This window comes from Protomyctophum parallelum (genome assembly GCF_964188405.1).
Source record: "Protomyctophum parallelum genome assembly, chromosome: 18".
Lineage (NCBI taxonomy): Eukaryota > Metazoa > Chordata > Actinopteri > Myctophiformes > Myctophidae > Protomyctophum > Protomyctophum parallelum.
The window spans coordinates 37,391,811-37,414,916 of NC_139716.1; positions in this window are offsets into that span (position 1 = coordinate 37,391,811).

The following is a 23,106-nucleotide window of genomic DNA, read 5'->3' on the forward strand; positions in this document are numbered from 1 at the left end:
TAAAAAATATATATTTAGATTTCAAACTTTAAAATGTTCATTTTATGGTGGACATGTTTGCCTGAAAATGAATAGCAAAGTTTGTGCTATTGCCATTGACAATGCATTGGGCATTTAAGTTAAATAACTAAAAAACTACAAAACATTTTATAGTGAAAAGTTCCAGCACGTGTGTCCACAATAAGCTGAATTATAAAAAGTGTGAATACAGTTTCTAGGTGAAAGTGATTTTGTTTGACGTGCCAAAATCTGCCATTGAGCCCCATTCTAATTTTCTCAAATTTGAAAGCATTTTTTTCAGGAAACATGTCCGACGTAAGAGTATGTAGGACTAGTAGCGTGCCACAGTTTGTGCTATTGCCATTGACAATGCATTGGGCGTTGCCTGGACCCCACTTTGAGAAGCGTGGCTCTGAAGTTCTCAGTCTTCTCTCTCTCTCCTCAAATGGTCAAATCCTCTGCGTTTGTTTGCGGCTTTGTGCAAATGGAACCCATCGGCACTGCAACTCCTGAGAGCTTACTATGCAGAGCAGCCATATTGGAAAGACATTGGGGCCCCTTCCTCATTTCCTTCACAGGTGCCTCTGTTCCATTTATTGTAGCACAGTGGTTGTCACGTTTCTAAATTTAAAGGATTGTGTATGACGTTACATCCAGCCCGATGCTGTGTTTGCTTTTGCAAAGACAGTCAAGTCTGTTCAAACTAAACAGGATTGTGTGAATAGTGGAGTAGAAGTAAAAGTATTGCAAATGGAAATACTATGCTAAATTGCATAATTATGTTGAGCAATTTTCATAATTGGCATAATATGTGACCATACCATTAACAACCTATAGAAGGCAAAACATTACAAATTTCATCATGCTTTATGTAGCACTAGACCTGTACGTGCCCGTCGCAGTCGGCCACCGGCCTACTTGGGAACGATGCAATTTGGCTATAAACGGCCATAGCTACTTGCAGGTGATGCAGAGGAGGGAAATGGGTCGGTAGCTCTTTGGGGATGATGGGTCTTTGCCAGGTTTGGGGATTGCAACCACTTTGGCCTTTTCCAGACAGAAGGGATGGTTTTCTGTGCTATGCATGTGTTCAGCACCCCCACAAGCCAGGTATTTGCGTTAGGTCCCAGGTGCTGTATCATTTCTGCCAGTATGTCATCAATCCCTGCTGCTTTTCCGGGTTTCAACTTTCCCATTGCAGTTTCGAGTTCTTCTTGTTATGGTGCGTGTCAAAGTAGAACCCAAATGCAGGTAACACAGGCAGAGTACTTTGCAAGAGTTTAATGAAGACAAAACGTAAGGGGAAGGCTTACATAAAGTGAAGCAGGCAGGACAAAAACCATAAATCCATAGGCAGATCAAAAGGTAAACAAAGGAGAAAAATGTATCAAAGTCCAAAAAACAAGCAGAGGATCAAACCTGAGGAACACTGGGGAAAGATCTACTGAAAAACAGGAGTCCGGAAACACACTAACAATAGGTTATACTCTAGCAAAGTGAGCAGAATGAGTCCAGTCTTATGGGTGGAGGCTGATAGGGGAAGTTGGCACAGGTGAGTAGTGAGAAGGGAACAATTGGGCTGATGAGGCAGTTGGAGGGGGGAGTGTGTATAAGCAAAGGGAGGGGGGAGTGGCCAAAGTGGAAAGATGGACAGGCAGGGAGCCAGACCATAACACTTCTAGGTCGAAGGGTTTGGTTTGAGGCCTGGCTGATTGTCTGATACCACTGTGCGATGGTATTATCCTGTGGGTCCGGCGGCGGTGTTGGTTACGACTGTTGGCCACCTGTTGTGATGCAACAGAGTTTGCTGTGACCGTTTTGATTATGGGTGGCTCCCTGAGGTCCCTGATCCCCATGGGGTCCAACAGTGGTCATTGAAGTGTGCACACACACGCACGCACACATGCACCTACACACGCACAGGCGCACATGCGCATGCACACGCTAACCAAATGTAACTCTGAGAGTAACACATGTAACCAAATGGACCCTTACAGGTCTGTCATTCTGAGAGTGTAACACACATGTAACCCTATGGACCCTTACAGGTCGGTAATTCTGAGAGTATGGTGGCCGACGGGCACGTACAGGTCTAGTGTACCAAATGGACCATTTGGTCCATGTCTGTAAGTCTGAGAGTGTAACACATGTAACCAAATGGACCCTTACAGGTCCAACACTGGTTATCGAAGCGTGCACAAACACACGTATGCACGTGTAACCAAATGGATCCTTACAGATCCAACACTGTTTTTTGTTAATCATCGAATGAAATGTGGGAGGTCGGCAAGATAAAGTTTAAAATATCAAAGCAAATACCGATACTTCGAAAATGTTATTTTTGTGCTTTTGTGTTTCTCTTCTTTATATATTAATTTACTGTTGAAATGTAAAATTTACATTTCAACGAAAGGACCTGTAAATTACAACACAAAAACAAAGGCACTGGTGTCGTATTTCTGGTTTACCGGAACGGGGTTCAACTCCCTGCAGTGCCCTGCTCAATGTGTTGTATTTACATGGTTCTCTATGGCAATAGCACAAACTTTGGCATGCTACTAGTCCTACATACTTAAACCTACCAACCCCATTCTAGGCTACTTAGGTTCATCTTATGGTGGACATGTTTGCCTGGAAAGGAATCTTTGAAAGGTGTCATAGTTTTAGAAATATAGTGCTTTCAAATTTACAATGGGGCTCAATGGCAGACATTGGCACATCAAAAATCACTTTCACCTAGAAACTCCATTCAAACTTTTTATTATTCAGCTTACTGTGGAGACACATGCTGGAACTTTTTACTTTGAAATGTTTTATAGTTTCTGAGTTATTTAACTTAAACGCCAAATGCATTCTCTATGGCAATAGCACAAACTTTGGCATGCTACTAGTCCTACATACTTACACAAGCAACCCCATTCTAGCCTACTTAGGTTCATCTTACGGTGGACATGTTTGCCTGATTTTTTTTTTTAATTCAAAAAACGATGGGCTATAACCCATCGTTTTTTTTTCATTTTTTTCAAATCCTCAAAAATGATGAAAAACGGCGTGCTATAGTATGCCGTACGGTATGGGCTATAGCCCATGGTCAAAAATGATGAAAAACCAGGATAATGTTTTTTTCAAAAATTCAAAAAACGATGGGCTATAACCCATCGTTTTCTTTTTTTTCCTTTTTTTTCAAATCTTTAAAAATGATGAAAAACGGTGTGCTACAGTATGCCTTATGATATGGGCTATTAGACGAGCGTCTAAAAATGGGATAAAAAACCTCTAAAAATAGACTTGTTTTAGACGTCTATTTTTCGACGTTTTTCGACGTCTATTTTTCGACGTTTTTATCCCATTTTTAGACGCACGTCTAATAGCCGGCTATTGCTCAGTGGGATGGTCAAAAATGATGAAAAACGAGGTTAAAATATTTTTTCAAAATTTCAAAAAACGATGGGCTATAACCCATGTTTTTGAAATTTTGGAAAAAAAAATTAACCTCGTTTTTCATCATTTTTGAACATGGGCTATAGCCCCTGCCGTAGGGCATACTATAGCACGCCGTTTTTCATCATTTTTGAGGATTTGAAAAAAAATCTAAATTTAAAAAAACATGGGTTATAGCCCATCGTTTTTTGAAATTTTGGAAAAAAAAATAACCTCGTTTTTCATCATTTTTGAACATGGGCTATAGCCCCTACCGTAGGGCATACTATAGCACGCCGTTTTTCATCATTTTTGAGGATTTGAAAAAAATTCAAAATTTCAAAAACATGGGTTATAGCCCATCGTCTTTTTAAATTTGATTTTTTTTTACCTCGTTTTTCATCATTTTTGAACATGGGCTATAGCCCCTACCGTAGGGCATACTATAGCACGCCGTTTTTCATCATTTTTGAGGATTTGAAAAAAAATCTAAATTTCAAAAACATGGGTTATAGCCCATCGTTTTTTGAAATTTTGAAAAAAGAAATTTAACCTCGTTTTTCATCGTTTTTGAACATGGGCTATAGCCCCTACCGTAGGGCATACTATAGCACGCCGTTTTTCATCATTTTTGAGGATTTGAAAAAAATTCAAAATTTCAAAAACATGGGTTATAGCCCATCGTCTTTTTAAATTTGATTTTTTTTTTACCTCGTTTTTCATCATTTTTGAACATGGGCTATAGCCCCTACCGTAGGGCATACTATAGCACGCCGTTTTTCATCATTTTTGAGGATTTGAAAAAAAATCAAAATTTCAAAAACATGGGTTATAGCCCATCGTTTTTTGAAATTTTGAAAAAAGAAATTTAACCTCGTTTTTCATCGTTTTTGAACATGGGCTATAGCCCCTACCGTAGGGCATACTATAGCACGCAGTTTTTCATCATTTTTGAGGATTTGAAAAAAAATCTAAATTTAAAAAACATGGGTTATAGCCCATAGTTTTTGAAATTTTGATATATTTTTTTAACCTCGTTTTTCATCATTTTTGAACATGGGCTATAGCCCATACCGTACGGCATACTATAGCACGCAGTTTTTCATCATTTTTGAGGATTTGAAAAAAATTAAAATTTTCAAAAAAAATGGGTTATAGCCCATCGTTTTTTGAAAATTTGAAAAAAAAAATTAACCTTGTTTTTAATCATTTTTGAACATGGGCTATAGCCCCTACCATAGGGCATACTATAGCACGCAGTTTTTCATCATTTTTGAGGATTTGAAAAAAAATCAAAATTTCAAAAAACATGGGTTATAGCCCATCATTTTTTGAAAATTTGATTTTTTTTTTAACCTAGTTTTTCATCATTTTTGAACATGGGCTATAGCCCCTACCGTAGGGCATACTATAGCACGCCGTTTTTCATCATTTTTGAGGATTTGAAAAAAATTCAAAATTTCAAAAAACTTGGGTTATAGCCCATCGTTTTTTGAAATTTAGGGAAAAAAATTACCTTGTTTTTAATCATTTTTGAACATGGGCTATAGCCCCTACCGTAGGGCATACTATAGCACGCAGTTTTTCATCATTTTTGATGATTTGAAAAAAATTCAAAATTTCAAAAACATGGGTTATAGCCCATCGTTTTTTGAAACTTTGAAAAAAAAGAATAACCTTGTTTTTCATCATTTTTGAGCATGGGCTATAGCCCCTACCGTAGGGCATACTATAGCACGCAGTTTTTCATCATTTTTGAGGATTTGAAAAAAAAATCAAAATTTAAAAAAACATGGGTTATAGCCCATCGTTTTTTGAAATTTTGAAAAAAATATTAACCTCGTTTTTCATCATTTTTGAACATGGGCTATAGCCCCTACCGTAGGGCATACTATAGCACGCCGTTTTTCATCATTTTTGAGGATTTGAAAAAAATTCAAAATTTCAAAAAACATGGGTTATAGCCCATCGTTTTTTGAAATTTTGGAAAAAAAAATTACCTTGTTTTTAATCATTTTTGAACATGGGCTATAGCCCCTACCGTAGGGCATACTATAGCACGCAGTTTTTCATCATTTTTGATGATTTGAAAAAAAATCAAAATTTCAAAAACATGGGTTATAGCCCATCATTTTTTGAAATTTTGAAAAAAAAATTAACCTAGTTTTTCATCATTTTTGAACATGGGCTATAGCCCCTACCGTAGGGCATAATATAGCACGCAGTTTTTCATCATTTTTGATGATTTGAAAAAATTTCAAAATTTCAAAAACATGGGTTATAGCCCATCGTTTTTTGAAATTTTGAAAAAAATATTAACCTCGTTTTTCATCATTTTTGAACATGGGCTATAGGCCCTACCGTAGGGCATACTATAGCACGCCGTTTTACATCATTTTTGAGGATTTGAAAAAAATTCAAATTTTCAAAAACATGGGTTATAGCCCATCGTTTTTTGAAATTTTGAAAAAAAAGAATAACCTTGTTTTTCATCATTTTTGAACATGGGCTATAGCCCCTACCGTAGGGCATAATATAGCACGCAGTTTTTCATCATTTTTGATGATTTGAAAAAAAATCAAAATTTCAAAAACATGGGTTATAGCCCATCATTTTTTGAAATTTTGAAAAAAAAATTAACCTCGTTTTTCATCATTTTTGAACATGGGCTATAGCCCCTACCGTAGGGCATACTATAGCACGCAGTTTTTCATCATTTTTGATGATTTGAAAAAAATTCAAATTTTCAAAAACATGGGTTATAGCCCATCGTTTTTTGAAATTTTGGAAAAAAAAATAACCTTGTTTTTCATCATTTTTGAGCATGGGCTATAGCCCCTACCGTAGGGCATACTATAGCACGCAGTTTTTCATCATTTTTGAGGATTTGAAGAAAAAAATCAAAATTTCAAAAAACATGGGTTATAGCCCATCGTTTTTTGAAAATTTGAAAAAAAGTATTAACCTCGTTTTTCATAATTTTTTAACATGGGCTATAGCCCCTACCGTAGGGCATACTATAGCACGCCGTTTTTCATCATTTTTGAGGATTTGAAAAAAATTCAAAATTTCAAAAACATGGGTTATAGCCCATCGTTTTTTGAAAATTTGAAAAAAAAGAATAACCTTGTTTTTCATCATTTTTGAACATGGGCTATAGCCCCTACCGTAGGGCATACTATAGCACGCAGTTTTTCATCATTTTTGAGGATTTGAAAAAAAAATCTAATTAAAAAAAAACATGGGTTATAGCCCATCGTTTTTTGAAATTTTGAAAAGAAAAAAAACCCTCGTTTTTCATCATTTTTGAACATGGGCTATAGCCCCTACCGTAGGGCATACTATAGCACGCCGTTTTTCATCATTTTTGAGGATTTGAAAAAAATTCAAAATTTCAAAAAACATGGGTTATAGCCCATCGTTTTTTGAAATTTTGAAAAAAAAATTACCTTGTTTTTAATCATTTTTGAACATGGGCTATAGCCCCTACCGCAGGGCATACTATAGCACGCAGTTTTTCATCATTTTTGATGATTTGAAAAAAATTCAAAATTTCTAAAACATGGGTTATAGCCCATCGTTTTTTGAAATTTTGAAAAAAAAGAATAACCTTGTTTTTCATCATTTTTGAACATGGGCTATAGCCCCTACCGTAGGGCATACTATAGCACGCCGTTTTTCATCATTTTTGAGGATTTGAAAAATAATTCAAAATTTCAAAAAACATGGGTTATAGCCCATAGTTTTTTGAAATTTTGGAGAAAAAAAAATTACCTTGTTTTTCATCATTTTTGAACATGGGCTATAGCCCCTACCGTAGGGCATACTATAGCACGCAGTTTTTCATCATTTTTGAGGATTTGAAAAAAATTCAAAATTTCAAAAACATGGGTTATAGCCCATCGTTTTTTGAAATTTTGGAGAAAAAAAAATTACCTTGTTTTAAATCATTTTTGAACATAGGCTATAGCCCCTACCGTAGGGCATACTATAGCACGCAGTTTTCATCATTTTTGATGATTTGAAAAAAATTCAAAATTTCAAAAACATGGGTTATAGCCCATCGTTTTTTGAAAATTTGAAAAAAAAATAACCTTGTTTTTCATCATTTTTGAACATGGGCTATAGCCCCTACCGTAGGGCATACTATAGCACGCAGTTTTTCTACATTTTTGATGATTTGAAAAAATTTCAAAAACATGGGTTATAGCCCATCATTTTTTTAAATTTTGAAAAAAACATTAACCTCGTTTTTTATCATTTTTGAACATGGGCTATAGCCCCTACCGTAGGGCATACTATAGCACGCAGTTTTTCATCATTTTTGATGATTTGAAAAAAATTCAAAATTTCAAAAACATGGGTTATAGCCCATCGTTTTTTGAAATTTTGAAAAAAAAATAACCTTGTTTTTCATCATTTTTGAGCATGGGCTATAGCCCCTACCGTAGGGCATACTATAGCACGCAGTTTTTCATCATTTTTGAGGATTTGAAAAAAATATCAAAATTTAAAAAAACATGGGTTATAGCCCATCGTTTTTTGAAAATTTGAAAAAAAGTATTAACCTCGTTTTTCATCATTTTTGAACATGGGCTATAGCCCCTACCGTAGGGCATACTATAGCACGCCGTTTTTCATCATTTTTGAGGATTTGAAAAAAATTCAAAATTTCAAAAACATGGGTTATAGCCCATCATTTTTTGAAATTTTGAAAAAAAAATTAACCTCGTTTTTCATCATTTTTGAACATGGGCTATAGCCCCTACCGTAGGGCATACTATAGCACGCAGTTTTTCATCATTTTTGATGATTTGAAAAAAATTCAAAATTTCAAAAACATGGGTTATAGCCCATCGTTTTTTGAAAATTTGAAAAAAATATTAACCTCGTTTTTCATCATTTTTGAACATGGGCTATAGCCCCTACCGTAGGGCATACTATAGCACGCCGTTTTACATCATTTTTGAGGATTTGAAAAAAATTCAAATTTTCAAAAACATGGGTTATAGCCCATCGTTTTTTGAAATTTTGGAAAAAAAAATAACCTTGTTTTTCATCATTTTTGAGCATGGGCTATAGCCCCTACCGTAGGGCATACTATAGCACGCAGTTTTTCATCATTTTTGAGGATTTGAAAAAAAAAATCAAAATTTCAAAAAACATGGGTTATAGCCCATCGTTTTTTGAAAATTTGAAAAAAAGTATTAACCTCGTTTTTCATCATTTTTGAACATGGGCTATAGCCCCTACCGTAGGGCATACTATAGCACGCCGTTTTTCATCATTTTTGAGGATTTGAAAAAAATTCAAAATTTCAAAAACATGGGTTATAGCCCATCGTTTTTTGAAATTTTGAAAAAAAAGAATAACCTTGTTTTTCATCATTTTTGAACATGGGCTATAGCCCCTACCGTAGGGCATACTATAGCACGCAGTTTTTCATCATTTTTGAGGATTTGAAAAAAATATCAAAATTTAAAAAAACATGGGTTATAGCCCATCGTTTTTTGAAAATTTGAAAAAAAGTATTAACCTCGTTTTTCATCATTTTTGAACATGGGCTATAGCCCCTACCGTAGGGCATACTATAGCACGCCGTTTTTCATCATTTTTGAGGATTTGAAAAAAATTCAAAATTTCAAAAACATGGGTTATAGCCCATCATTTTTTGAAATTTTGAAAAAAAAATTAACCTCGTTTTTCATCATTTTTGAACATGGGCTATAGCCCCTACCGTAGGGCATACTATAGCACGCAGTTTTTCATCATTTTTGATGATTTGAAAAAAATTCAAAAATTCAAAAACATGGGTTATAGCCCATCGTTTTTTGAAATTTTGAAAAAAATATTAACCTTGTTTTTCATCATTTTTGAACATGGGCTATAGCCCCTACCGTAGGGCATACTATAGCACGCCGTTTTACATCATTTTTGAGGATTTGAAAAAAATTCAAATTTTCAAAAACATGGGTTATAGCCCATCGTTTTTTTAAATTTTGAAAAAAAAGAATAACCTTGTTTTTCATCATTTTTGAACATGGGCTATAGCCCCTACCGTAGGGCATACTATAGCACGCAGTTTTTCATCATTTTTGATGATTTGAAAAAAAATCAAAATTTCAAAAACATGGGTTATAGCCCATCATTTTTTGAAATTTTGAAAAAAAAATTAACCTCGTTTTTCATCATTTTTGAACATGGGCTATAGCCCCTACCGTAGGGCATACTATAGCACGCAGTTTTTCATCATTTTTGATGATTTGAAAAAAAATCAAAATTTCAAAAAACATGGGTTATAGCCCATCATTTTTTGAAATTTTGAAAAAAAAATTAACCTCGTTTTTCATCATTTTTGAACATGGGCTATAGCCCCTACCGTAGGGCATACTATAGCACGCAGTTTTTCATCATTTTTGATGATTTGAAAAAAATCAAAATTTCAAAAACATGGGTTATAGCCCATCGTTTTTTGAAATTTTGGAAAAAAAAATAACCTTGTTTTTCATCATTTTTGAGCATGGGCTATAGCCCCTACCGTAGGGCATACTATAGCACGCAGTTTTTCATCATTTTTGAGGATTTGAAAAAAAAAATCAAAATTTCAAAAAACATGGGTTATAGCCCATCGTTTTTTGAAAATTTGAAAAAAAGTATTAACCTCGTTTTTCATCATTTTTGAACATGGGCTATAGCCCCTACCGTAGGGCATACTATAGCACGCCGTTTTTCATCATTTTTGAGGATTTGAAAAAAATTCAAAATTTCAAAAACATGGGTTATAGCCCATCGTTTTTTGAAATTTTGAAAAAAAAGAATAACCTTGTTTTTCATCATTTTTGAACATGGGCTATAGCCCCTACCGTAGGGCATACTATAGCACGCAGTTTTTCATCATTTTTGAGGATTTGAAAAAAAAATCAAATTAAAAAAAAACATGGGTTATAGCCCATCGTTTTTTGAAATTTTGAAAAGAAAAAAAACCCTCGTTTTTCATCATTTTTGAACATGGGCTATAGCCCCTACCGTAGGGCATACTATAGCACGCCGTTTTTCATCATTTTTGAGGATTTGAAAAAAATTCAAAATTTCAAAAACATGGGTTATAGCCCATCGTTTTTTGAAATTTTGAAAAAAAAGAATAACCTTGTTTTTCATCATTTTTGAACATGGGCTATAGCCCCTACCGTAGGGCATACTATAGCACGCAGTTTTTCATCATTTTTGAGGATTTGAAAAAAAAAAAAATTAAAAAAAAACATGGGTTATAGCCCATCGTTTTTTGAAATTTTGAAAAGAAAAAAAACCCTCGTTTTTCATCATTTTTGAACATGGGCTATAGCCCCTACCGTAGGGCATACTATAGCACGCCGTTTTTCATCATTTTTGAGGATTTGAAAAAAATTCAAAATTTCAAAAAACATAGGTTATAGCCCATCGTTTTTTGAAATTTTGAAAAAAAAAATTACCTTGTTTTTAATCATTTTTGAACATGGGCTATAGCCCCTACCGTAGGGCATACTATAGCACGCAGTTTTTCATCATTTTTGATGATTTGAAAAAAAATCAAAATTTCAAAAACATGGGTTATAGCCCATCGTTTTTTGAAATTTTGAAAAAAAAGAATAACCTTGTTTTTCATCATTTTTGAACATGGGCTATAGCCCCTACCGTAGGGCATACTATAGCACGCCGTTTTTCATCATTTTTGAGGATTTGAAAAATAATTCAAAATTTCAAAAAACATGGGTTATAGCCCATAGTTTTTAGAAATTTTGGAGAAAAACAAATTACCTTGTTTTTAATCATTTTTGAACATGGGCTATAGCCCCTACCGTAGGGCATACTATAGCACGCAGTTTTCATCATTTTTTATGATTTGAAAAAAATTCAAAATTTCAAAAACATGGGTTATAGCCCATCGTTTTTTGAAAATTTGAAAAAAAAAATAACCTTGTTTTTCATCATTTTTGAACATGGGCTATAGCCCCTACCGTAGGGCATACTATAGCACGCAGTTTTTCATCATTTTTGAGGATTTGAAAAAAAAATCAAAATTTCAAAAAACATGGGTTATAGCCCATCGTTTTTTGAAATTTTGAAAAAATAAATTAACCTCGTTTTTCATCATTTTTGAACATGGGCTATAGCCCCTACCGTAGGGCATACTATAGCACGCCGTTTTTCATCATTTTTGAGGATTTGAAAAAAATTCAAAATTTCAAAAAACATGGGTTATAGCCCATCGTTTTTTGAAATTTTGGAGAAAAAAAAAATGAACCTCGTTTTTCATCATTTTTGATACATGGGCTATAGCCCCTACCGTAGGGCATACTATAGCACGCCGTTTTTCATCATTTTTGAGGATTTGAAAAAAATTCAAAATTTCAAAAACATGGGTTATAGCCCATCGTTTTTTGAAATTTTGGAGAAAAAAAAATTACCTTGTTTTAAATCATTTTTGAACATAGGCTATAGCCCCTACCGTAGGGCATACTATAGCACGCAGTTTTCATCATTTTTGATGATTTGAAAAAAATTCAAAATTTCAAAAACATGGGTTATAGCCCATCGTTTTTTGAAAATTTGAAAAAAAGAAATAACCTTGTTTTTCATCATTTTTGAACATGGGCTATAGCCCCTACCGTAGGGCATACTATAGCACGCAGTTTTTCATCATTTTTGATGATTTGAAAAAATTTCAAAAACATGGGTTATAGCCCATCATTTTTTGAAATTTTGAAAAAAAAAATAACCTCGTTTTTTATCATTTTTGAACATGGGCTATAGCCCCTACCGTAGGGCATACTATAGCACGCCGTTTTTCATCATTTTTGATGATTTGAAAAAAATTCTAAATTTCAAAAACATGGGTTATAGCCCATCGTTTTTTGAAATTTTGAAAAAAAAATAACCTTGTTTTTCATCATTTTTGAGCATGGGCTATAGCCCCTACCGTAGGGCATACTATAGCACGCAGTTTTTCATCATTTTTGAGGATTTGAAAAAAATATCAAAATTTCAAAAAACATGGGTTATAGCCCATCGTTTTTTGAAATTTTGAAAAAAATATTAACCTCGTTTTTCATCATTTTTGAACATGGGCTATAGCCCCTACCGTAGGGCATACTATAGCACGCCGTTTTACATCATTTTTGAGGATTTGAAAAAAATTCAAATTTTCAAAAACATGGGTTATAGCCCATCGTTTTTTTAAATTTTGAAAAAAAAGAATAACCTTGTTTTTCATCATTTTTGAACATGGGCTATAGCCCCTACCGTAGGGCATACTATAGCACGCAGTTTTTCATAATTTTTGATGATTTGAAAAAAATTCAAAATTTCAAAAACATGGGTTATAGCCCATCGTTTTTTGAAATTTTGAAAAAAAAGAATAACCTTGTTTTTCATCATTTTTGAACATGGGCTATAGCCCCTACCGTAGGGCATACTATAGCACGCAGTTTTTCATCATTTTTGAGGATTTGAAGAAAAAAATCAAATTAAAAAAAAACATGGGTTATAGCCCATCGTTTTTTGAAGTTTTGAAAAGAAAAAAAAACCTCGTTTTTCATCATTTTTGAACATGGGCTATAGCCCCTACCGTAGGGCATACTATAGCACGCCGTTTTTCATCATTTTTGAGGATTTGAAAAAAATTCAAAATTTCAAAAAACATGGGTTATAGCCCATCGTTTTTTGAAATTTTGAAAAAGAAAATTACCTTGTTTTTAATCATTTTTGAACATGGGCTATAGCCCCTACCGTAGGGCATACTATAGCACGCAGTTTTTCATCATTTTTGATGATTTGAAAAAAATTCAAAATTTCAAAAACATGGGTTATAGCCCATCGTTTTTTGAAATTTTGAAAAAAAAGAATAACCTTGTTTTTAATCATTTTTGAACATGGGCTATAGCCCCTACCGTAGGGCATACTATAGCACGCAGTTTTCATCATTTTTGATGATTTGAAAAAAATTCAAAATTTCAAAAACATGGGTTATAGCCCATCGTTTTTTGAAAATTTGAAAAAAAAAATAACCTTGTTTTTCATCATTTTTGAACATGGGCTATAGCCCCTACCGTAGGGCATACTATAGCACGCAGTTTTTCATCATTTTTGAGGATTTGAAAAAAAAATCAAAATTTCAAAAAACATGGGTTATAGCCCATCGTTTTTTGAAATTTTGAAAAAAAAATTAACCTCGTTTTTCTTCATTTTTGAACATGGGCTATAGCCCCTACCGTAGGGCATACTATAGCACGCCGTTTTTCATCATTTTTGATGATTTGAAAAAATTTCAAAATTTCAAAAACATGGGTTATAGCCCATCGTTTTTTGAAAATTTGAAAAAAAAAATAACCTTGTTTTTCATCATTTTTGAACATGGGCTATAGCCCCTACCGTAGGGCATACTATAGCACGCCGTTTTTCATCATTTTTGAGGATTTGAAAAAAATTCAAAATTTCAAAAACATGGGTTATAGCCCATCGTTTTTTGAAATTTTGGAGAAAAAAAAATTACCTTGTTTTAAATCATTTTTGAACATAGGCTATAGCCCCTACCGTAGGGCATACTATAGCACGCAGTTTTCATCATTTTTGATGATTAGAAAAAAATTCAAAATTTCAAAAACATGGGTTATAGCCCATCGTTTTTTGAAAATTTGAAAAAAAAAAATAACCTTGTTTTTCATCATTTTTGAACATGGGCTATAGCCCCTACCGTAGGGCATACTATAGCACGCAGTTTTTCATCATTTTTGATGATTTGAAAACATTTCAAAAACATGGGTTATAACACATCATTTTTTGAAATTTTGAAAAAAAACTAACCTAGTTTTTTATCATTTTTGAACATGGGCTATAGCCCCTACCGTAGGGCATACTATAGCACGCAATTTTTCATCATTTTTGATGATTTGAAAAAAATTCAAAATTTCAAAAACATGGGTTATAGCCCATCGTTTTTTGAAATTTTGAAAAAAGAATAACCTTGTTTTTCATCATTTTTGAGCATGGGCTATAGCCCCTACCGTAGGGCATACTATAGCACGCAGTTTTTCATCATTTTTGAGGATTTGAAAAAAATATCAAAATTTCAAAAAACATGGGTTATAGCCCATCGTTTTTTGAAATTTTGAAAAAATAAATAACCTCGTTTTTCATCATTTTTGAACATGGGCTATAGCCCCTACCGTAGGGCATACTATAGCACGCCGTTTTTCATCATTTTTGATGATTTGAAAATAATTTCAAAATTTCAAAAACATGGGTTATAGCCCATCGTTTTTTGAAAATTTGAAAAAAAAATAACCTTGTTTTTCATCATTTTTGAGCATGGGCTATAGCCCCTACCGTAGGGCATACTATAGCACGCAGTTTTTCATCATTTTTGAGGATTTAAAAAAAAAAATCAAAATTTCAAAAAACATGGGTTATAGCCCATCGTTTTTTGAAATTTTGAAAAAAAAAATAACCTCGTTTTTCATCATTTTTGAACATGGGCTATAGCCCCTACCATAGGGCATACTATAGCACGCCGTTTTTCATCATTTTTGAGGATTTGAAAAAAATTCAAAATTTCAAAAAACATGGGTTATAGCCCATCGTTTTTTTTAATTTTGGAAAAAAAAATAACCTTGTTTTTCATCATTTTTGAACATGGGCTATAGCCCCTACCGTAGGGCATACTATAGCACGCAGTTTTTCATCATTTTTGAGGATTTGAAAAAAATTCAAAATTTCAAAAACATGGGTTATAGCCCATCGTTTTTTTAAATTTTGAAAAAAAAGAATAACCTTGTTTTTCATCATTTTTGAACATGGGCTATAGCCCCTACCGTAGGGCATACTATAGCACGCAGTTTTTCATCATTTTTGAGGATTTGAAAAAAAAATCAAAATTTCAAAAAACATGGGTTATAGCCCATCGTTTTTTGAAATTTTGAAAAATAAATTAACCTCGTTTTTCATCATTTTTGAACATGGGCTATAGCCCCTACCGTAGGGCATACTATAGCACGCAGTTTTCATCATTTTTGATGATTTGAAAAAAAAATCAAAATTTCAAAAAACATGGGTTATAGCCCATCGTTTTTTGAAATTTTGAAAAAAAAATTAACCTCATTTTTCTTCATTTTTGAACATGGGCTATAGCCCCTACCGTAGGGCATACTATAGCACGCCGTTTTTCATCATTTTTGATGATTTGAAAAAAATTCAAAATTTCAAAAACATGGGTTATAGCCCATCGTTTTTTGAAAATTTGAAAAAAAAAATAACCTTGTTTTTCATCATTTTTGAACATGGGCTATAGCCCCTACCGTAGGGCATACTATAGCACGCCGTTTTTCATCATTTTTGAGGATTTGAAAAAAAATCAAAATTTCAAAAACATGGGTTATAGCCCATCGTTTTTTGAAATTTTGGAGAAAAAAAAATTACCTTGTTTTAAATCATTTTTGAACATAGGCTATAGCCCCTACCGTAGGGCATACTATAGCACGCAGTTTTCATCATTTTTGATGATTAGAAAAAAATTCAAAATTTCAAAAACATGGGTTATAGCCCATCGTTTTTTGAAAATTTGAAAAAAAAAAATAACCTTGTTTTTCATCATTTTTGAACATGGGCTATAGCCCCTACCGTAGGGCATACTATAGCACGCAGTTTTTCATCATTTTTGATGATTTGAAAACATTTCAAAAACATGGGTTATAACACATCATTTTTTGAAATTTTGAAAAAAAAATTAACCTAGTTTTTTATCATTTTTGAACATGGGCTATAGCCCCTACCGTAGGGCATACTATAGCACGCAATTTTTCATCATTTTTGATGATTTGAAAAAAATTCAAAATTTCAAAAACATGGGTTATAGCCCATCGTTTTTTGAAATTTTGAAAAAAGAATAACCTTGTTTTTCATCATTTTTGAGCATGGGCTATAGCCCCTACCGTAGGGCATACTATAGCACGCAGTTTTTCATCATTTTTGAGGATTTGAAAAAAATATCAAAATTTAAAAAAACATGGGTTATAGCCCATCGTTTTTTGAAATTTTGAAAAAATAAATAACCTCGTTTTTCATCATTTTTGAACATGGGCTATAGCCCCTACCGTAGGGCATACTATAGCACGCCGTTTTTCATCATTTTTGATGATTTGAAAAGAATTTCAAAATTTCAAAAACATGGGTTATAGCCCATCGTTTTTTGAAAATTTGAAAAAAAAATAACCTTGTTTTTCATCATTTTTGAGCATGGGCTATAGCCCCTACCGTAGGGCATACTATAGCACGCAGTTTTTCATCATTTTTGAGGATTTAAAAAAAAAAATCAAAATTTCAAAAAACATGGGTTATAGCCCATCGTTTTTTGAAATTTTGAAAAAAAAATAACCTCGTTTTTCATCATTTTTGTACATGGGCTATAGCCCCTACCATAGGGCATACTATAGCACGCCGTTTTTCATCATTTTTGAGGATTTGAAAAAAATTCAAAATTTCAAAAAACATGGGTTATAGCCCATCGTTTTTTTAAATTTTGGAAAAAAAAATAACCTTGTTTTTCATCATTTTTGAACATGGGCTATAGCCCCTACCGTAGGGCATACTATAGCACGCAGTTTTTCATCATTTTTGAGGATTTGAAAAAAATTCAAAATTTCAAAAACATGGGTTATAGCCCATCGTTTTTTTAAATTTTGAAAAAAAAGAATAACCTTGTTTTTCATCATTTTTGAACATGGGCTATAGCCCCTACCGTAGGGCATACTATAGCACGCAGTTTTCATCATTTTTGATGATTTGAAAAAAAAATCAAAATTTCAAAAAACATGGGTTATAGCCCATCGTTTTTTGAAATTTTGAAAAAAAAATTAACCTCATTTTTCTTCATTTTTGAACATGGGCTATAGCCCCTACCGTAGGGCATACTATAGCACGCCGTTTTTCATCATTTTTGATGATTTGAAAAAAATTCAAAATTTCAAAAACATGGGTTATAGCCCATCGTTTTTTGAAAATTTGAAAAAAAAAATAACCTTGTTTTTCATCATTTTTGAACATGGGCTATAGCCCCTACCGTAGGGCATACTATAGCACGCCGTTTTTCATCATTTTTGAGGATTTGAAAAAAATTCAAAATTTCAAAAACATGGGTTATAGCCCATCGTTTTTTGAAATTTTGGAGAAAAAAAAATTACCTTGTTTTAAATCATTTTTGAACATAGGCTATAGCCCCTACCGTAGGGCATACTATAGCACGCAGTTTTCATCATTTTTGATGATTAGAAAAAAATTCAAAATTTCAAAAACATGGGTTATAGCCCATCGTTTTTTGAAAATTTGAAAAAAAAAAATAACCTTGTTTTTCATCATTTTTGAACATGGGCTATAGCCCCTACCGTAGGGCATACTATAGCACGCAGTTTTTCATCATTTTTGATGATTTGAAAACATTTCAAAAACATGGGTTATAACACATCATTTTTTGAAATTTTGAAAAAAAAATTAACCTAGTTTTTTATCATTTTTGAACATGGGCTATAGCCCCTACCGTAGGGCATACTATAGCACGCAATTTTTCATCATTTTTGATGATTTGAAAAAAATTCAAAATTTCAAAAACATGGGTTATAGCCCATCGTTTTTTGAAATTTTGAAAAAAGAATAACCTTGTTTTTCATCATTTTTGAGCATGGGCTATAGCCCCTACCGTAGGGCATACTATAGCACGCAGTTTTTCATCATTTTTGAGGATTTGAAAAAAATATCAAAATTTAAAAAAACATGGGTTATAGCCCATCGTTTTTTGAAATTTTGAAAAAATAAATAACCTCGTTTTTCATCATTTTTGAACATGGGCTATAGCCCCTACCGTAGGGCATACTATAGCACGCCGTTTTTCATCATTTTTGATGATTTGAAAAGAATTTCAAAATTTCAAAAACATGGGTTATAGCCCATCGTTTTTTGAAAATTTGAAAAAAAAATAACCTTGTTTTTCATCATTTTTGAGCATGGGCTATAGCCCCTACCGTAGGGCATACTATAGCACGCAGTTTTTCATCATTTTTGAGGATTTAAAAAAAAAAATCAAAATTTCAAAAAACATGGGTTATAGCCCATCGTTTTTTGAAATTTTGAAAAAAAAAATAACCTCGTTTTTCATCATTTTTGTACATGGGCTATAGCCCCTACCATAGGGCATACTATAGCACGCCGTTTTTCATCATTTTTGAGGATTTGAAAAAAATTCAAAATTTCAAAAAACATGGGTTATAGCCCATCGTTTTTTTAAATTTTGGAAAAAAAAATAACCTTGTTTTTCATCATTTTTGAACATGGGCTATAGCCCCTACCGTAGGGCATACTATAGCACGCAGTTTTTCATCATTTTTGAGGATTTGAAAAAAATTCAAAATTTCAAAAACATGGGTTATAGCCCATCGTTTTTTTAAATTTTGAAAAAAAAGAATAACCTTGTTTTTCATCATTTTTGAACATGGGCTATAGCCCCTACCGTAGGGCATACTATAGCACGCAGTTTTTCATCATTTTTGAGGATTTGAAAAAAAAATCAAAATTTCAAAAAACATGGGTTATAGCCCATCGTTTTTTGAAATTTTGAAAAATAAATTAACCTCGTTTTTCATCATTTTTGAACATGGGCTATAGCCCCTACCGTAGGGCATACTATAGCACGCAGTTTTCATCATTTTTGATGATTTGAAAAAAATTCAAAATTTCAAAAAACATGGGTTATAGCCCATCGTTTTTTGAAATTTTGGAAAAAAAATTAACCTTGTTTTTAATCATTTTTGAACATGGGCTATAGCCCCTACCGTAGGGCATACTATAGCACGCAGTTTTTCATCATTTTGGAGGATTTGAAAAAAAAATCAAAATTTCAAAAAACATGGGTTATAGCCCATCATTTTTTGAAATTTTGAAAAAAGAATTAACCTCGTTTTTCATCATTTTTAAACATGGGTTATAGCCCATCGTTTTTTTTAATTTTGAAAAAAGAAATAACCTTGTTTTTCATCATTTTTGAACATGGGCTATAGCCCCTACCGTAGGGCATACTATAGCACGCAGTTTTTCATCATTTTTGAGGATTTGAAAAAAATTCAAAATTTCAAAAACATGGGTTATAGCCCATCGTTTTTTTAAATTTTGAAAAAAAAGAATAACCTTGTTTTTCATCATTTTTGAACATGGGCTATAGCCCCTACCGTAGGGCATACTATAGCACGCAGTTTTTCATCATTTCTGAGGATTTGAAAAAAATATCAAAATTTCAAAAAACATGGGTTATAGCCCATCGTTTTTTGAAATTTTGAAAAAAAAAATAACCTCGTTTTTCATCATTTTTGAACATGGGCTATAGCCCCTACCGTAGGGCATACTATAGCACGCCGTTTTTCATCATTTTTGAGGATTTGAAAAAAATTCAAAATTTCAAAAAACATGGGTTATAGCCCATCGTTTTTTGAAATTTTGGAAAAAAAAATTAACCTTGTTTTTATTCATTTTTGAACATGGGCTATAGCCCCTACCATAGGGCATACTATAGCACGCAGTTTTTCATCATTTTTGAGGATTTGAAAAAAATTCAAAATTTCAAAAAACATGGGTTATAGCCCATCGTTTTTTGAAATTTTGAAAAAAGAAATAACCTTGTTTTTCATCATTTTTGAACATGGGCTATAGCCCCTACCGTAGGGCATACTATAGCACGCAGTTTTTCATCATTTTTGAGGATTGGAAAAAAATTCAAAATTTCAAAAACATGGGTTATAGCCCATCGTTTTTTTAAATTTTGAAAAAAAAGAATAACCTTGTTTTTCATCATTTTTGAACATGGGCTATAGCCCCTACCGTAGGGCATACTATAGCACGCAGTTTTTCATCATTTCTGAGGATTTGAAAAAAATATCAAAATTTCAAAAAACATGGGTTATAGCCCATCGTTTTTTGAAATTTTGAAAAAAAAAATAACCTCGTTTTTCATCATTTTTGAACATGGGCTATAGCCCCTACCGTAGGGCATACTATAGCACGCCGTTTTTCATCATTTTTGAGGATTTGAAAAAAAATCAAAATTTCAAAAAACATGGGTTATAGCCCATCGTTTTTTGAAATTTTGGGAAAAACAATTACCTTGTTTTTAATCATTTTTGAACATGGGCTATAGCCCCTACCGTAGGGCATACTATAGCACACAGTTTTTCATCATTTTTGATGATTTGAAAAAAATTCAAATTTTCAAAAAACATGGGTTATAGCCCATCATTTTTTGAAATTTTGAAAAAAGAATTAACCTCGTTTTTCATCATTTTTGAACATGGGCTATAGCCCCTACCGCAGGGCATACTATAGCATGCCGTTTTTCATCATTTTTGAGGATTTGAAAAATATTCAAAATTTCAAAAACATGGGTTATAGCCCATCGTTTTTTGAAATTTTGAAAAAGAAAAAAACTTGTTTTTCATCATTTTTGAGCATGGGCTATAGCCCCTACCGTAGGGCATACTATAGCACGCAGTTTTTCATCATTTTTGAGGATTTGAAAAAAATTCAAATTTTCAAAAACATGGGTTATAGCCCATCGTTTTTTGAAATTTTGGGAAAAAAAAGTTACCTCGTTTTTCATCATTTTTGAACATGGGCTATAGCCCCTACCATAGGGCATACTATAGCACGCAGTTTTTCATCATTTTTGAGGATTTGAAAAAAAAATCAAAATTTAAAAAAACATGGGTTATAGCCCATCATTTTTTGAAATTTTGAAAAAAGAATTAACCTCGTTTTTCATCATTTTTGAACATGGGCTATAGCCCCTACCGTAGGGCATACTATAGCACGCCGTTTTTCATCATTTTTGAGGATTTGAAAAATATTCAAAATTTCAAAAACATGGGTTATAGCCCATCATTTTTTTAACTTTGATTTTTTTTTTTACCTCGTTTTTCATCATTTTTGAACATGGGCTATAGCCCCTACCGTAGGGCATACTATAGCACGCCGTTTTTCATCATTTTTGAGGATTTGAAAAAAAATCTAAATTTCAAAAACATGGGTTATAGCCCATCGTTTTTTGAAATTTTGAAAAAAATATTAACCTCGTTTTTCATCATTTTTGAACATGGGCTATAGCCCCTACCGTAGGGCATACTATAGCACGCCGTTTTTCATCATTTTTGAGGATTTGAAAAAAATTCAAAATTTCAAAAAACATGGGTTATAGCCCATCGTTTTTTGAAAATTTGAAAAAAAAAATTACCTCGTTTTTCATCATTTTTGAACATGGGCTATAGCCCCTACCATAGGGCATACTATAGCACGCAGTTTTTCATCATTTTTGAGGATTTGAAAAAAAAATCACATTTTCAAAAAACATGGGTTATAGCCCATCATTTTTTGAAATTTTGAAAAAAGAATTAACCTCGTTTTTCATCATTTTTGAACATGGGCTATAGCCCCTACCGTAGGGCATACTATAGCACGCAGTTTTTCATCATTTTTGAGGATTTGAAAAAAAAATCTAAATTTCAAAAAACATGGGTTATAGCCCATCATTTTTTGAAATTTTAAAAAAAGAATTAACCTCGTTTTTCATCATTTTTGAACATGGGCTATAGCCCCTACCGTAGGGCATACTATAGCACGCCGTTTTTCATCATTTTTGAGGATTTGAAAAAAAATCTAAATTTCAAAAACATGGGTTATAGCCCATCGTTTTTTGAAATTTTGAAAAAAGAATTAACCTCGTTTTTCATCATTTTTGAACATGGGCTATAGCCCCTACCGTAGGGCATACTATAGCACGCCGTTTTTCATCATTTTTGAGGATTTGAAAAAAAATCTAAATTTCAAAAACATGGGTTATAGCCCATCGTTTTTTGAAATTTTGAAAAAAATATTAACCTCGTTTTTCATCATTTTTGAACATGGGCTATAGCCCCTACCGTAGGGCATACTATAGCACGCCGTTTTTCATCATTTTTGAGGATTTGAAAAAAATTCAAAATTTCAAAAAACATGGGTTATAGCCCATCGTTTTTTGAAATTTTGGAAAAAAGAATTAACCTCGTTTTTCATCATTTTTGAACATGGGCTATAGCCCCTACCGTAGGGCATACTATAGCACGCAGTTTTTCATCATTTTTGAGGATTTGAAAAAAAAATCCAAATTAAAAAAAACATGGGTTATAGCCCATCGTTTTTTGAAATTTTGAAAAAAGAAATAACCTTGTTTTTCATCATTTTTGAACATGGGCTATAGCCCCTACCGTAGGGCATACTATAGCACACAGTTTTTCATCATTTCTGAGGATTTGAAAAAAATATCAAAATTTCAAAAACATGGGTTATAGCCCATCGTTTTTTGAAATTTTGAAAAAAAAAATAACCTCGTTTTTCATCATTTTTGAACATGGGCTATAGCCCCTACCGTAGGGCATACTATAGCACGCCGTTTTTCATCATTTTTGAGGATTTGAAAAAAATTCAAAATTTCAAAAAACATGGGTTATAGCCCATCGTTTTTTGAAATTTTGGAAAAAAAAATTAACCTTGTTTTTAATCATTTTTGAACATGGGCTATAGCCCCTACCATAGGGCATACTATAGCACGCAGTTTTTCATCATTTTTGAGGATTTGAAAAAAATTCA